The sequence below is a fragment of the Saccopteryx bilineata genome, chromosome 2, assembly GCF_036850765.1.
Source record: "Saccopteryx bilineata isolate mSacBil1 chromosome 2, mSacBil1_pri_phased_curated, whole genome shotgun sequence".
In the NCBI taxonomy this organism is placed as follows: Eukaryota; Metazoa; Chordata; class Mammalia; order Chiroptera; family Emballonuridae; genus Saccopteryx; species Saccopteryx bilineata.
In genome coordinates this window covers 177356504-177372891 of record NC_089491.1, presented here as the reverse complement: position 1 = coordinate 177372891, position 16388 = coordinate 177356504, and positions in this window count along the sequence as shown.

Genomic DNA, 16388 nt, shown 5'->3' with positions numbered 1-16388 from the left:
ACCCCATGGTTGCTGGCTTGAGCCCAAAGATCACCGGCCTGAACAAGAGGTCACTGGCTAGGCTGGAGACCCCCAGTTAACACACAGATGAAAAAGCAATCAATGAACAACTAAGGTGCCACAACTATGAGTTGATGCTTCTCATCTCTCTCCCTCCCTGTTTGTCTGTCCCTAGCTCGCTCGCACTCTCTCTCTCTCTCTCTCTCTCTCCCTTGTGCATGTGTGCACATGCATATGCTAAAAAACAAACAAACAAAACAGAAAAAAAATGCAAAAAGCCAATAACCCTATGAAAATGTGTTCTGGCTTAGTCAGAATTAAGTCAATGAGACACCATTTTTCACCTATCAGATTAACAAAAATTAAATCCAGTAATGCCCACCGTTGGCAGGAATGTGGAGACACCAAGTATTCAAACACTATCAACAGAATTCTAAGCTGGGCAATTAACAATATCAACAATGTAAACAGGCCCTGACTGAGTGGCTAACTGGGTTAGGGCACTGTACCGAAACCCCAAGGTTGCAGGTGTGACCCCGTCAGGGCACGAACAAGAATCAGCCAATGATTAATGCACAAATAAGTGGAAAACAAATCAATGTCTCTCAATATATATTCATATCTGTCTCTGTCTCTCTCCCATTTCCTCTCTCTAAAAATGAATTTTAAAAAGATTTTTAATACAAAACTCAACTACACTAAAACAACTTCTGTTCATTAATAGTCACCCATAAGGGCCTGACCTGTGATGACATAGTGGATAAAACATCGACCTGGAACGCTGAGGTCACTGGTTCAAAACCCTGGGCTTGCCTGGTCAAGGCACATATGGAAATTGATGCTTCCTGTCCCCCCTCCCTTTCTCTTTCTCTCCCCTTTCTAAAATGAATAAATAAAATATTTTTTAAAAGTTTTAAATAAATAAATAACAGTCACCCATGTAAAAAGGGAAAAGACCGCCTTGGCTGGTTTGCTCGGTGGATAGAGCATTGGCCCAGCATACGGACATCCCAGGTTTGATTCCTGGTCAGCGCACACAGAAGAAGCAACCATCTGCTTCTCTTTCCCTCCCTCATCCACTTATCTCTCTCTTACTCCTTGCAGCCAGTGGCTCAACTGGGACTGGTTCAAGTGTCATCCATGAGAGCTGAGGATAGCGTGATTGATTCAAGCGTTGGCCCAAGTGGGGTTGCCAGGTGGATCCTGGTCAGGGCACATGTGGGAATCTATCTCTCTATCTCCTTTACTCTCAATTTAAAAAAAAAAGTAAAAAGACAATCAAGAGATTGGGAAAAGATATTTAGCCCTTAACAGACCAGCAAGCACAATATATAATAAAATTCTATAAATCAACAAGGAAAAGACTAACATTTTGAAAGAAAAAAATGGGTAAAGTCAATTCACATAAGAGAAAACAGGCAAGGCCACAGAGTACATGAAGATGCCCAACCTCACTAGAAATCAGAGAAATCTAAATAAAAACCACAGCAAGCATTCACATCAGTCAAAGTCACAAAAATTAAAAGGCTGTACAATACCAAGTTGGTGAGAATATGAAGTAAGAGTGTAAAACCACTTTGGATAATATTTCTAATATCATTGAAGGTTTTCATATTCTATGAACCAGCCATTCCCCTCTAGGCAAATACCATAAAGAAATCCCCACGCATATGCAACCAAGAGTTATTATATACAAAAATATTCTTTTTTTCTTTTTTTTTAAATCATTTAATGATAAGCTTACAACATTTATCTATAGGATCTATTTTTTTTTCAAGATTTTATTTATTCATTTTATAGAGAGGGGACAGAGAGAGAGCCAAGAGAGAGAAGGGAGAGAGGAGCAGAAAGCATCAACTCCCATATGTGCCTTGACCAGGCAAGCCCGGGGTTTTGAACCAGCAATCTCAGCGTTCCAGGTCAATGCTTTTACCCACTGCATCACCACAGGTCAGGCTACAAGAATATTCTTAACAGCATTGTTTGTAACAGAAAAAACTATATAGTACAACTTAAATGATTCATAAGTTGTGGCATAGCCATATAATTTGAAATTATTCAGTACTGAAAAGAAATTAGCTCAAAAATGGTATCAACAATGACGTCAGAGAAATGGCGCTGTGAGGGGTGTTCCCGATATCTCCCCCTTAAATTTCAACAAATTCAACAACTAGAGACAGAAAAACAATCCCAGGCGCATCTGAAATACACATACACCAAACAAAGGTACAATTAGGCAAAAAGGTGGTTGAATATATAATCCACTCTGAATGAAGTAAAATGGAGAATGGAGTATTCTGCTTTCCTCACTGATCTGAGGAAGGGTCGCTTTTGCTTGGAACTGAGAGAGAGAAAAGGAGGGCTGGGGGCGAGGGAAGAAGCTGAGCTAGGGCAGATGATCAAGCCAAGGAGAGAGCGTGCTGGTGGCTCAGCCTGAGATCACGGACACGGAGCTAGTGCAAGCAACAGACTCCGGCAGAGGTGGCCGAGCGGTTTGCCTGTGGAGGCCGGCACCAGAGCGGCTTTGGGCTTTGTTCACTCCTAGTCTGTGATCGCGGACAGTGTGCAAGTGGCTCCACCTGGCACCTCTGGCATGGGTGTTGTGTTCGCAGAGGGGCTAGGCTGGAGACTGTCAGCAGTGGACTTCTGTGTGGGCTGTAGCCAGAGTTTCTGTGTGGTCCTGGCTCCCAGACCAACAGCACAGGAAATGCGCAAGGGCTAGGATCACTAGGCCTGGACCTGTCCAGGCTGGGCCCCTCCACGAGCCAATACAGGTCACAAAGCGCATTCCCGCAGAGCAGACCTCCAAGTTCACTGCGGAAGTCATGGGGGCTGGGCTGCGGGCTTCCAAACAGGGCACAAGGGAGAAGCCTGTGGAGATTAGACCTGCAGAGCACTGAGGCAAACTAGACATACCCGGGGACCCTTAGAAAGGAGCCTGACCAGTAATCGGCTCCTTGCCCTGTCTGCTTATGCTGGTGGCTCCGGTTGGCAAAGCCTTACCCAGAACCCTGCTTTGAGCGGGGCTAGAGGGGGGACTTGGCAGCTCTTAGAGCAGGGGTCCCCAAACTTTTTACACAGGGGGCCAGTTCACTGTCCTTCAGACTGTTGGAGGGCCAGACTATTAAAAAAACTATGAACAAATCCCTATGCACACTGCACATATCTTATTTTAAAGTAAAAAAACAAAACGGTAACAAATACAATATTTAAAATAAAGAACAAGTAAATTTAAATCAACAAACTGACCAGTATTTCAATGGGAACTATGGGCCTACTTTTGGCTAATGAGATGGTCAATGTCCGGTTCCATATTTGTCACTGCTAGCCGCAACAAGTGATATGACGTGCTTCTGGAGCCATGTCGCATGCATCCCACGAGAAGTAGTACTGTACGTGAGTGATGCCATGCTTTGCAGTGCCACTACATACAGTATTCCAGGAGCACAGGATGCAGATGCTGTGCTCCTCTCAGTGACCACCAATGAAAGAGGTGCCTCTTCCAGAAGTGCGGCGGGGGCTGGATAAATAGCCTGTGGGCCATAGTTTGGGGACCCCTGTCTTAAAGCCTCTTGCTCTCCAGGCAGTGACTGGAGCAACTTCACAGCTGGGTCCCAAGGCTGCTGGTTCAGGAAGGAAAGACATGGGGAGAGGCACCGGGGAAACTGACTCTCCCATTGTCAGAGCCTGCAAACCCTAACAAGCCCCACCTACCAACGGGACTGAGGCCTAACTACATCATCGCCATAGTGACATATCAATTGCAAATCTCTATTCAAGAGTACCACAGGGGTAAAACCTGTGGTACAGCACTACCTGCCAAAAAAAAGGAGAAAAGAAAATACCTCTCAAAACCGGGGAAAAAATTACGCTTTTTATAACTTTTTCCATTTTTTTCTTGTATTTTTTTCCACTTTGTTTCTTTTATCCTCTTTCCACCATATTCTTTCCTTTTCATTTTGAACTTCATTACCCATAGGTATTAAAATTTTCATTCTTGTTTTTTTTATGAGGGTTATATTCCAAAAACCTTAACTCTTTTTATTTCTTTTTTCTTCTGTTCTTTTTCACTTTTTCTCTCATTCTATTGTCATTTACAAATTATTTTATTCTGGATTCGAATTATTTCTTTGTGGCATTTTGTGTTTTTTACTTCATTTTTTATCTTTTTGTCAATTACCCTCAACTCTGGCTCTCCATTCTATAGTTTTTTTTTTTTTTTTCATTTTTCTGAAGCTGGAAACGGGGAGAGAGACAGTCAGACAGACTCCTGCATGCGCCCGACCAGGATCCACCTGGCACGCCCACCAGGGGCGATGCTCTGCCCACCAGGGGGCGATGCTCTGCCCATCCTGGGCGTCGCCATGTTGCGACCAGAGCCACTCTAGCGCCTGCGGTAGAGGCCACAGAGCCATCCCCAGCGCCCGGGCCATCTTTGCTCCAATGGAGCCTTGGCTGCGGGAGGGGAAGAGAGAGACAGAGAGGAAAGCGTGGCGGAGGGGTGGAGAAGCAAATGGGTGCTTCTCCTGTGTGCCCTGGCCGGGAATCGAACCCGGGTCCTCTGCACGCTAGGCCGATGCTCTACCGCTGAGCCAACCGGCCAGGGCCCCATTCTATGTAGTTTTTGTTCCAATAACACAATAGAATTTTCCTTTTTTTCACTGTATTTTTAAATTTTTTTCTTTTTTTTAATCATCTCTTATTAGTGTTATTAACAATACCACTTTCAAATGCCATTAAGGAAAAAGAAATCAAATATCATGGATACAAAAGACAGAGATGTAGCTCAGATAAATGAGGAAAAATCTATAGAAAAAAATTTCAATTGCTTGGAAACCTTAGACTTAAATGACAGAGAATTAAAAATTGAAGTCCTAAAAATACTCAGGGAAACACAAGAAAACATGGAAAGGCAATTTAGAGAGCTCAAAAACAATTCAATGAACAAAAAGAATAGATCACCAAGGAAATTGAAACTATAAAAATGAATCAAACAGATATGAAAAACTCAATTCATGAACTGAAAAACGAGGTAACAAGCTTAGCTAATGGAACAGGCCAGATAGAGAATTAGTGACATAGAAGAGAGGCAACTAGAGGCACTACAGAGAAAAGAGGAGAGAGAGACTCAAGAATTTTAAAAATGAGAAAGCCCTACAGGAATTGTCTGACTCCATCAGAAAGAGCAACATAAGAATAATGGGTATAGGCCCTGGCCTGTTGGCTCATCGGTAGAGTGTTGGCCTGGAGTGTGGGGGACCTGGGTTCGATTCCCGGCCAGGGCACATAGGAGAAGCGCCCATTTGCTTCTCCACCCCCCCTCCTTCCTCTCTGTCTCTCTCTTCCCCTCCCGCAGCCAAGGCTCCATTGGAGCAAAGATAGCCCGGGCGCTGGGGATGGCTCCTTGGCCTCTGCCCCAGGCGCTAGAGTGGCTCTGGTCGCAGCAGAGCGATGTCCCGGAGGGGCAGAGCATCGCCCCCTGGTGGGCAGAGCGTCGCCCCTGGTGGGCGTGCCGGGTGGATCCCGGTCGGGCGCATGCGGGAGTCTGTCTGACTGTCTCTCCCCGTTTCCAGCTTCAGAAAAATACAAAAAAAAAAAAAAAAGAATAATGGGTATATCAGAAGGAGAAGAGAGAGAAAATGGAATGGAGAACATATTCAAACAAATAATAGACTTGAACTTCCCAAGCCTGTGAAAAGAATTAGAGCCTCGAATTCAAGAAGCAAACAGAACACCAAGTTATCTTAACCCAAACAAACCTACTCCAAGGCACATCATAATGAAATTATCACAAACCAATGACAAAGAAAAAATCCTTAAGGCAGCCAGGGAAAAGAAGAATGCAGCCTATAAAGGAAGGTCAATTAGGTTATAATCACATTTCTCAGCAGAAACTCTACAAGCCAGAATTTAAATATTGTACTCCAATATTTAAAATTCTGAAAGAGAAGAACTTCCAGCCAAGAATACTGTATCCATCAAAGTTATCCTTCAAATACAAAGGAGAAATAAAAACATTCACAGATATAGAAAGGATGAGGAAATTTATCACCAGAAAACCCCCACTTCAGGAAATACTGAAGGGGGTTATCCAACCAGATACAAAGCACAAAACAAAACAAAACTACAAGTAAAAGCTCCATCAAGATCACAATAAAAACAAGACTAATCTGTGACAACAAAAACAAAAAAGGGGAGAGGACAAAGATTAACAGAAGCAAAGGAGGATGGAGTACAGAAGCACTCATGAGATAATGTACTACAATGAATATGATATGTATGCTTTCTTTTACTCAATGGTAACCACCCCTGAAAAATATCACCACAGAAACACATGGCTTAAAAAAAGAAGAAACAGAGGAAAGAAGTATGGAATACAACCAAACAAAAACAAATGACAGTAAAACAAAAGAGAAGAACCAAACAAGATATAGAGTTATCAGAAAGCAATATATAAAATGGCAATAGAAAACCCTCAAGTTTCAATAATTACACTAAATGTAAATGGATTGAACTCACCAATAAAAAGACACAGAGTAGCAGGATAGATTAAAAAAGAAAGTCCATGGCCTGACCTGTGGTGGCGCAGTGGATAAAGCGTCAACCTAGAAACACTGAGGTTGCCGGTTCAAAAAAACCCTGGGCTTGCCTGGTCAAGGCACATATGGGAGTTGATGCTTCCTGCTCCTCCCCCTTCTCTCTCTCTCTCTCTCTCTCTCTCAATCTCTCTCTCTCTCTATCTATCTCCCCCCTCCTCTCTAAAATGAATAAATAAATAAAAATTTAAAAAAAAAAAAAAAAAAGAAAGTCCAACTGTATGCTGCCTTCAAGAAACACATCTAAGTTACAAGGATAAAAACAAACTCAAAGTGAAAGGTTGGAAAACGATTGTCCAACCAAATAACATCCAAAGAAAAGCAGGTGTAGCCATACTCATATCTAACAATGCTAATTACAAGACAGCAAAGGTAATCAGAGACAAACATGGTCATTTCATAATGATAAAGAGGACATTGAATCAAAAAGACATAACACTTCTTAATATATATAAACCAAACCAAGGAGTACCAAAGTATATAAGACATCTACTAACTGACCTAAAAATAAAAACTGACAAAAATACAATCATACTTGGAGACCTCAATACACCACTGATGGCTCTAAATCGTTCATCCAAACAGAAAATCAATAAAGAAATATCGGCCTTAAACAAAACACTAGAACAATTGTATATGATAGACATCTACAGGACATTGCATCCCAAACAGCCAGAGTATACATTTTTCTCCAGTGTACATGGAATATTCTCAAAAATTGACCATATGTCGGGCCACAAAAATAACATCAACAAATTCAGAAAGACTGAAATTATAAGGTCTACCGGAAAGTTCTGTCCATATTTGGAATAAAACAAAATACAAATTTTTCTTACCATCAATAAACTTTATTAAATAATATAATTGCCATTATTATTAATGATTTCTTGCCAGCATGAGGGCAATTTGTATATCCCATTTTTGAAAAATGCTTTATCTTTTGATGCAAAAAATTGAACCAGTGTTTGTTTGATATCTTCTTCATTTTTGAATTTTTTGCCTTTCAAAAAATTTTGTAAGGACAAAAACAAGTGATAGTAGGAGGGTGTTAAGTCCAGGGAATATGGTGGATGCGACAGATGTGCTTCTGTAGCATTTCTTCCTTGTTGAAATTTGTAAAAATTAAAGTGGCATAAATGAACTTAATCAGTAGCCATAGGTACACTATCACTGCACACATAAGACTAACGTGAATCAACTTTGTTTTAGTTAATTTGCTATGTCAGTATGTATACATTAAGTGATAAAAATAGAGAGGCACACATGCCCCAAATAAACATGTGCTTATGTGTTGAAACTTGTTGTGATAGAAACGGACAGAACTTTCTGGTAGACGTTATATATCAAGCATATTTTCTGACCATAAAGCTTTGAAACTAGAATTCAACGGCAAAAAAGAAGTAAACCACAAAAATGTAGAATTAAACAACATACTTCTAAAAAATGAGTGGGTCAAAGAAGAAATAAAAGCAGAGATCAAAAGATATATACAGACAAATGAAAATGACAATATGACATATCAGAATCTCTGGGATGCAGCAAAAGCAGTAATAAGAAGGAAGTTCATATCACTACAGGCCTATATGAACAAACAAGAGAGAGCCCAAGTAAACCACTTAACTTCACATCTTAAAAAACTAGAAAAAAAAGAACAAAGGCAACCCAAAACCAGCCGAAGAAAGGAAATAATAAAAATCAGAGCAGAAATAAATGAAATAGAGAACAGAAAAACTTTAGAAAAAATTAATAAAACAAGGAGCTGGTTCTTTGAAAAGATCAACAAAATTGACAAACCCTTGGTAAGACTCACTAAGGAAAAAAGAGAAAGGACTCATATAAACAAAATCCAAAATGAAAGAGGAGAAATCACCACAGATATTATAGATATACAAAGAATTATTGTAGAATACTATGGAAAACTATATGCCACCAAATTTAACAATCTAGAAGAAATAGATAAATCCCTGGAACAATACAATCTTCCTAGATTGAGTCATGAAGAAGTAGAAAGCCTAAACAGATGCATAAGCAGGGAAGAAATAGAAACAACTATCAAAAACCTCTCAAAAAATAAAAGTCCAGGGCCACACGGCTATACTAGTGAATTCAAACATTTAAAGAAGACTTGGTTCCTATTCTACTCAAAGTTTTCCAAAAAATTGAAGAATCGGCCTGACCTGTGGTGGCGCAGTGGATAAAGCGTCGACCTGGAACACTGAGGTCGCCGGTTCAAAACCCTGGGCTTGCCCAGTCAAGGCACATATGGGAGTTGAAGCTTCCTGCTCCTCCCCTCCCTCTCTCCCCCCTTCTCTAAAATAAATAAATAAAATCTTTATAAAAAAATGAAAACAAAATTGAAGAAGAATCAATACTTCCAAACACATTTTATCAGGCCAATATAACTCTCATATTGAAACCTGGCAAGGATGGCACAAAAAAAGAAAACTACAGACCAATATCTCTAATGAATACAGATGCTAAAATACTAAACAAAATATTAGCAAATCAAATACAACAATACATTAAAAAAATAATTCATCATGATCAAGTGGGATTCATCCCAGAATCACTAGGATGGTTCAGCATATGTAAAACAGTTAACGGAATACACCATATCAACAAAATAAAGAACAAAAACCATATGATCCTATCAATAGATGCAGTAAAGGCAGTCGATAAAATGCAACACCATTTTATGTTTAAAACACTCAACAAAATGGGTACAGAAGGAAAATATCTCAACATGATAAAGGCCATTTGAGACAAACCATCAGCTAACATTACATTAAATGGCATAAAACTGAGGACTTTTCCTCTAAAATCAGGAAGAAGACAAGGTTGTCCACTCTCACCACTCTTACTTATCATAGTGCTGGAAGTTCTAGCCAGAGCAATAAGACAAGAGAAAGAGATAAAAGGTATTCATATTGGGGAAAAAAGAAGTAAAGATTTCACTTTTTGCAGATGATATGATCCTATATATCGAAAACTCCAAAGACTCCACAAAAAGACTACTAGAAACAATAAACCAATACAGTAAGGTCACAGGGTACAAAATTAATATACAAAAGTCCATTGCCTTCCTATATGCCAACAACAAAACATCAGAAAACGAACTCAAAAAATAATCCCTTTTATGGTTGCAAACAAAAAAAATAAAATAACTAGGAATAAACATAACAAAGAATGTAAAGGACCTATATAATGAAACTACAAAGCATTGTTAAGGGAAATTGAAAAAAATACAAGGAAATTAAAAATATTCCTTGTTCTTGGATAGGAAGAGTAAATATAGTCAAAATGACCATATTACCCAAAGCGATATACAAATTTAATACAATTCCTATCAAATTCCAATGTCATTTTTTAAAGAAATGGAACAAAAAATCATCAGATTTACATGGAATTATAAAAAAACCCGAATAGCCAAAGCAATCCTAAGGAAAAAGAATGAAGCTGGGGGCATTACAATACCTGACTTCAAATTATATTATAGAGCCATGATAATCAAAACAGCGTGGTATTGGCAGAAAAATAGACACTCAGACCAATGGAACAGAATAGAAAGCCCAGAAATAAAACCACATATATATGGTCAAATAATTTTCGAGAAAGGGGTCAACAACACACAATGGAGAAAAGAAAGCCTCTTCAATAAATGGTGTTGGGAAAACTGGAAAGCCACATGCAAAAGAATGAAACTCGACTACAGTTTGTCCCCTTGTACTAAAATTAATTCAAAATGGATCAAAGACCTAAATATAAGACCTGAAACAATAAATTACATAGAAGAAAACATAGGTACTAAACTCATGGACCTTGGCCATAAAGAGCACTTTATGAATTTAACTCCAAAGGCAAGGGAAATGAAGGCAAAGATAAATGAATGCTACTACATCAGATTAAGAAACTTTTGCTCAGCAAGAGAAACTGACAACAAAACAGACAACCAACTAAATGGGAGCTGATATTTTCAAACAACAGCTCAGATAAGGGCCTAATATCCAAAATATACAAAGAACTCATAAAACTCAACAACAAACAAGCAAACAATCCAATAAAATAAATGAGACTTAGAGACATGGACAAGAATGTGATGGTAACAGGGCGTGGGGTGGAGGGGTGGGGAAGGGGCGAGGAAGGAGAGGGAGGGAGTGGGGGGAGGGTAGGGGCACAAAGAAAACCAGATAGAAGGTGACGGAGGACGATTTGACTTTGAGTGAGGGGTATGCAGCATAATCAAAGGTCAAAATAATCTGGAAATGTTTTCTCGGAACATATGTACCCTGATTTATCAATGTCACTGCATTAAAATTAATAAAAATAAGATTTTAAAAAATAAATAAATAAATAAAAATAAAATAACGTTAAAAATATTTTTTAAAAAATGGGAAGAGGACATGATCAGACACTTCTCCCAGGAAGAATACAAATGGCCAACAGATATATGAAAAAATGCTCATCTTCATTAGCTATTTGAGAAATGCAAATCAAAACTACAATGAGATACCACCTCACATCTGTTAGATTAGCTATTATCAACAAGACAGGTAATAGCAAGTGTTGGAGAGGCTGTGGAGAAAAAGGAACCCTCATTCACCGTTGGTGGGAATGTAAAGTAGTACAACCATTATGGAAGAAAGTATGGTGATACCTCAAAAAATTAAAAATAGAACTACCATATGACCCAGCAATCCCTCTACTGGGTATATAACCCCAAAACTCAAAAACACTGGTACGTAAAGACACATGCAGCCCCATGTTCATTGCAGCATTGTTCACAGTGGCCAAGACATGGAAACAACCAAAGAGCCCTTTAATATATGACTGGATAAAGAAGATGTGGTACATATACACTATGGAATACTACTCAGCCATAAGAAATTATGACATCGGATCATTTACAACAATATGATGGACCTTGATTATACTGAGTGAAATAAGTAAATCAGAAAAGACTAAGAACTATCTGAGTCCATACATAGGTGGGACACAAAAATGAGACTCAGGGACATGGGCAAGAGTGTGGTGGTTACCAGGGGGAAGAGAAGGGAGGAAAGGGAGGAGTGGGGGGAGGGGCACAAAGTAAACCAGATAGAAGGTGACGGAAGACAATTTGACTTTGGGTGATGGGTATACAACATAATCAAGTGTCAAAATGACCTGGCCCTGGCCGGTTGGCTCAGCGGTAGAGCGTCGGCCTAGCATGCGGAGGACCCGGGTTCGATTCCGGCCAGGGCACATAGGAGAAGCGCCCATTTGCTTCTCCACCCCTCTGCCGCGCTTTCCTCTCTGTCTCTCTCTTCCCCTCCCGCAGCCAAGGCTCCATTGGAGCAAAGATGGCCCGGGCGCTGGGCATGGCTCTGTGGCCTCTGCCTCAGGCGCTAGAGTGGCTCTGGTCGCAATATGGCGACGCCCAGGATGGGCAGAGCATCACCCCCTGGGGGGCAGAGCACCGCCCCTGGTGGGCGTGCCGGGTGGATCCCTGTCGGGCGCATGCGGGAGTCTGTCTGACTGTCTCTCCCTGTTTCCAGCTTCAGAAAAATGAAAAAAAAAAAAAAAAAAAATGACCTGGAGATATTTTCTCTGAATCTATGTACCCTAATTAATCAATGTCACCCTATTAAAATTGTCTAAATAAAAAATATATATATATATGTCAAAAAAAATAGTATCAACCTGGAGGAATCTCAGAAATATTATATTTAGAATAAATACAAGTCAGAGACAATATATCAGGAAATTACTAGTTATGTAACATGTAAAAACATGAAATATAAAATCATGCATGAGGAAAAGATAATTATCAAATTCAGGACCCTGGTGACCTCCGGGAGGTAAAACTGGAGGAACTGCAACCCGGGTCACACCAAGAACCATTTATGTGCTGACAGTGTTGTTTTTTTGCTGTTTTTATTCTTTATCCCTTTTTTGTATCTCATAAGTCAGTGATTCTCCAACCTTTTTTGAGCCATGGACCAGTTTAATGTCAGAAAATATTTTCATGGACCGGCCTTTACGGTGCGATGGATAAATGTATCACATGACCAAGACAAGCATCAAGAGTGAGTCTTAGACAGATGTAACAGAGGAAATCTGGTCATTTTTTTAAAATAAAACATCGTTCAGACTTAAATATAAATAAAACGGAAATAATGTAAGTTATTTATTCTTTCTCTGCAGACTGGTACCAAATGGCCCACGGACCACTACCGGTCAGTGGCCCGGGGGTTGAGGACCACTGTCATAAGTAACACAGAATAAATATTTTTTTGTTTAATGTACATAAACTTTCACTTAATCTCACTGCTAGGAATTTATAAGGGGAAAAACTGGGAACAACTTAAATATGGGAATATTACATAAAACATTCAATGCAACACCTGAGCTGGACAATCATTAAAAAGAATGAGATAGACCGTAACATATCTCAAGATATATAAGTGGGAAGGGGGAGAAATCACAGGACGAGACTATTTATGGAAAAATATTAGATTAGATGTACACGTACACACACACACACACGCACGCATGCACACATATACAACAAGAAATGTCTGGGTCACACAAATCCATTAACTTTGATCATCTCAGGGAATTGAGAACAGGTAATGAGAGGAGTCTTTTACTTTTCATTTTACACCCTTCAGAATAATTTTCATTTGTTTTTACCATTACAGCATATTGCCTTTATAATGCAAATAAATATAGATAAATCAGTAGAAAAAAATAAGTAACAATGTAAGACTAGGATGCTGGTTTAAACCAAGATTTTATTTTAAAAGCAAAAATCACGCAAAATTCTTTTAATCGCTGTTTTATGCTTATCTCTTTGGGGAATTGATACCACTCAAAGAAATGAATCCCAAAGGTGGCTGCTTTGTACAGAATGATAAATAGAACTGCAGTTAGAGTAAATTATCTGTGGCTCTTTCACAGCTTTATATAACTATCTGCAGAGCATGTTACCAATATTTGCTTTATTTCAAATTATCATACTAACAACCATGAACTGGTTTTTTTTTTCACCTAAAAGAATGTTTTTCTAGAAACACAATCAAAGAGGAAATAAAGACCCAAAGCACATTAGCAGAGTGGGCCTGCATACATAACCCAGCCAGGGTTCTTCCTGGGCCCCGGGCCATCAGGCCTGGCTATTCATCCTGCCTGACCAGAAGCGCACACCTGGCCTTCTGCCTTAGAGCGCCGGTCCTGCTCAGTGGGCTCCCACTCCGGGCAGCTGAAACACGGGCAGAACCGAGCTGTTAGCCTCATCTCCAGAGGCAACACTTGGCTCATACTCTGGGCACACCCAGGGTTCTGCAAAACTTTCGTGGGCTCCAGCCTGGCCTTTGAAGTCAGGAAGTCTGTGGCTGAAAAGGAAGAGGAGGAAGCTGAGTAGCAACAGAGGCTCTGGGGACTGGGTTACCCCAGAAGCAGAGCCCCCTCCCCCCCATAACTGAAAAACTGAGACCCAGATCCTCCCCACTACACTGAAACCAGAACTCTTGTTACCTATATTGATTTTTCTTTTACACTCAGGTAATAATTTATTCCAGAAATAAAGGGCCAAAAATTAAATTTTGTAAACCTTTGAACTTGGGGGTAGACATGTGGTTCTTGAATAGTACAACTTTTTACAATTATTCTTCCATTTCCATTCAGCTATAGGGAGAAAACAGGTGAGGGGAGCTGATAATACCTGCCCTCCAGAACCCCCAGAGCAGCTGTGAGGATCAGATGAGGTCACAGTCATCTTCAGCTGAGAGGCCCTTAGGAAACAAATTTATTGTTTCCTTCCTTTATAATGGAGGGTAGATCCAGTTCAAATATTAGTCATGTAAACAAGACTGTGTGTTTCTTCTAGAAGGAGAAGAAGGAGATGAGGAGGAGGAAGAATAACAATGAGAGCAACAACAGCTCAAGTTACCATTTAAAAAGGGAGACACTGTCTTCAAGGGCTTGCCACCTAAAGGCAATAGGGAAGGGTGGAGGTGGGCAGGGAGGTGTGGAGAGGGCAGAGGCTCATATTAAACACTGGTTCCGTGTCAAGAGCACTGTCCAGTGCATGGATAGCTCCAATATTTCCTTTAACCCGCACAGAAGATAATGAAGGTGCTGTTCTCCCGTTTTACAGATCAGAAAACTAAGGTTCAGAGGGAATAAAGAATTTAGCCGTGGTCAGGCAGAGACACTCCTCACCCAGGCTGGCATGCTTCCAGGGTGCCTATTTACTCCACGCCTTCGCACTCGCTCCTCCTCCTAAACGTTTATGTTCCCTGGCCTTATTTCTCATTCTCCCTTTCTGTTACCTCCCTTTAAAATCTATGGTATCCCTTTCATCCCTTGTTTTGTTTTTAATATTTTTATTTTTATTTTTAAATTTTATTTTGAAAATTAACAGGGTGACATTGATCCATAAGAGTACATAGGTTGTTTTTAATATTTTTAGAGAGAGAGAGAGAAAGCAAGAGAGAGAGAAGGGGGGAGCAGGAAGCATCAACTCCCACATGTGTCTTGACCAGGCAAGCCCAGGGTTTTGAAGTGGGGACCTCAGTGTTCCAGGTCATTCCAGGTTGACCCTTTATCCTCTGCACCACCTTTCATCCTTTGTGTTATTTCCTCTGTGCTGATTCTCTGTCCCAATTTTCAGCCCCCTGGACAGTTCAAGATCCAACTCCTTATAAACCTAGTGTCTCCAAAAGTAGCTCATCACCTAGCCACTCACTCCACCCCCACCTGGTGTTGCAGTAATATAATTGTATAATAATTAAATATATATAAATGTAGAAAAATATGGAAGATATATAGAAATAATTAGGATATAATATTAAAAGCAATTAAGGAAATTAAATAAAGTTATGCTGTCTGGATAGGAATTAACATTGTGTGTACAGATATGATAAACAGACTGCCTTTCACGCAGGACTCAGTTGGTGTGTGTGTGAAGTGGCTTGATGTCACAACTCTGTAGGTTAACATAAACAAGAAGTTTCCCTAGGAACACCTTAAAAGTGGCTTGATGTAACATTTTGGTAAGTTAACATAAAAAGAGCTCCCTGTGAGGAACTCCCAAAAAGGTGGTTTGAGATGATAATCCTGTAGATTGACACCTGTTAGAAGGCGTTGGCCAGAAAAGGTACTAAAGCTAAGGTCCCCCCTGCTGTGGTGTCGCCCAGACTCCAACATTGAACATGGACTGTCTCCACACCGCTCTGACCAAGAACAGCCTAGAGCAGGGGTCGGGAACCTATGGCTTGCGAGCCAGATGTGGCTCTTTTGATGGCTGCATCTGGCTCGCAGACAAATCTTTAATAAAAAAAATAATGTTAAAAATATAAAACATTCTCATATATTACAATCCATTCATTTCCTACTGCTCATGTTCATGGTTGCAGGTGGCTGGAGCCAATCACAACTGTCGTCCGGGACAACACCAAATTTTTATCGGATAATGCGTAACGTACACAGGTCATTATATGGCTCTCACAGAATTACATTTTAAAATATGTGGCGTTCATGGCTCTCTTAGCCAAAAAGGTTCCCGACCCCTGGCCTAGAGAAGCAGGTCAACAGGGCCCCCTTAAGCTGTACCCAGGCACGCCAAAAGGATTTGTGAGTAATAAGCTGCCTGTGTGATTCTTGCAACTAACTTGTATGTTGGTCGTGTTTTTCCTCCAGTAGCAGTTGGTGTTGGCACTGATAAGTAGCATCCTCATAGCCGCCTCAAGAGTAGTCTCGAAGAGGCTACCAGCCCTGCTAGGAGTGTCCACTGTGCAGGGAAGTTGAATC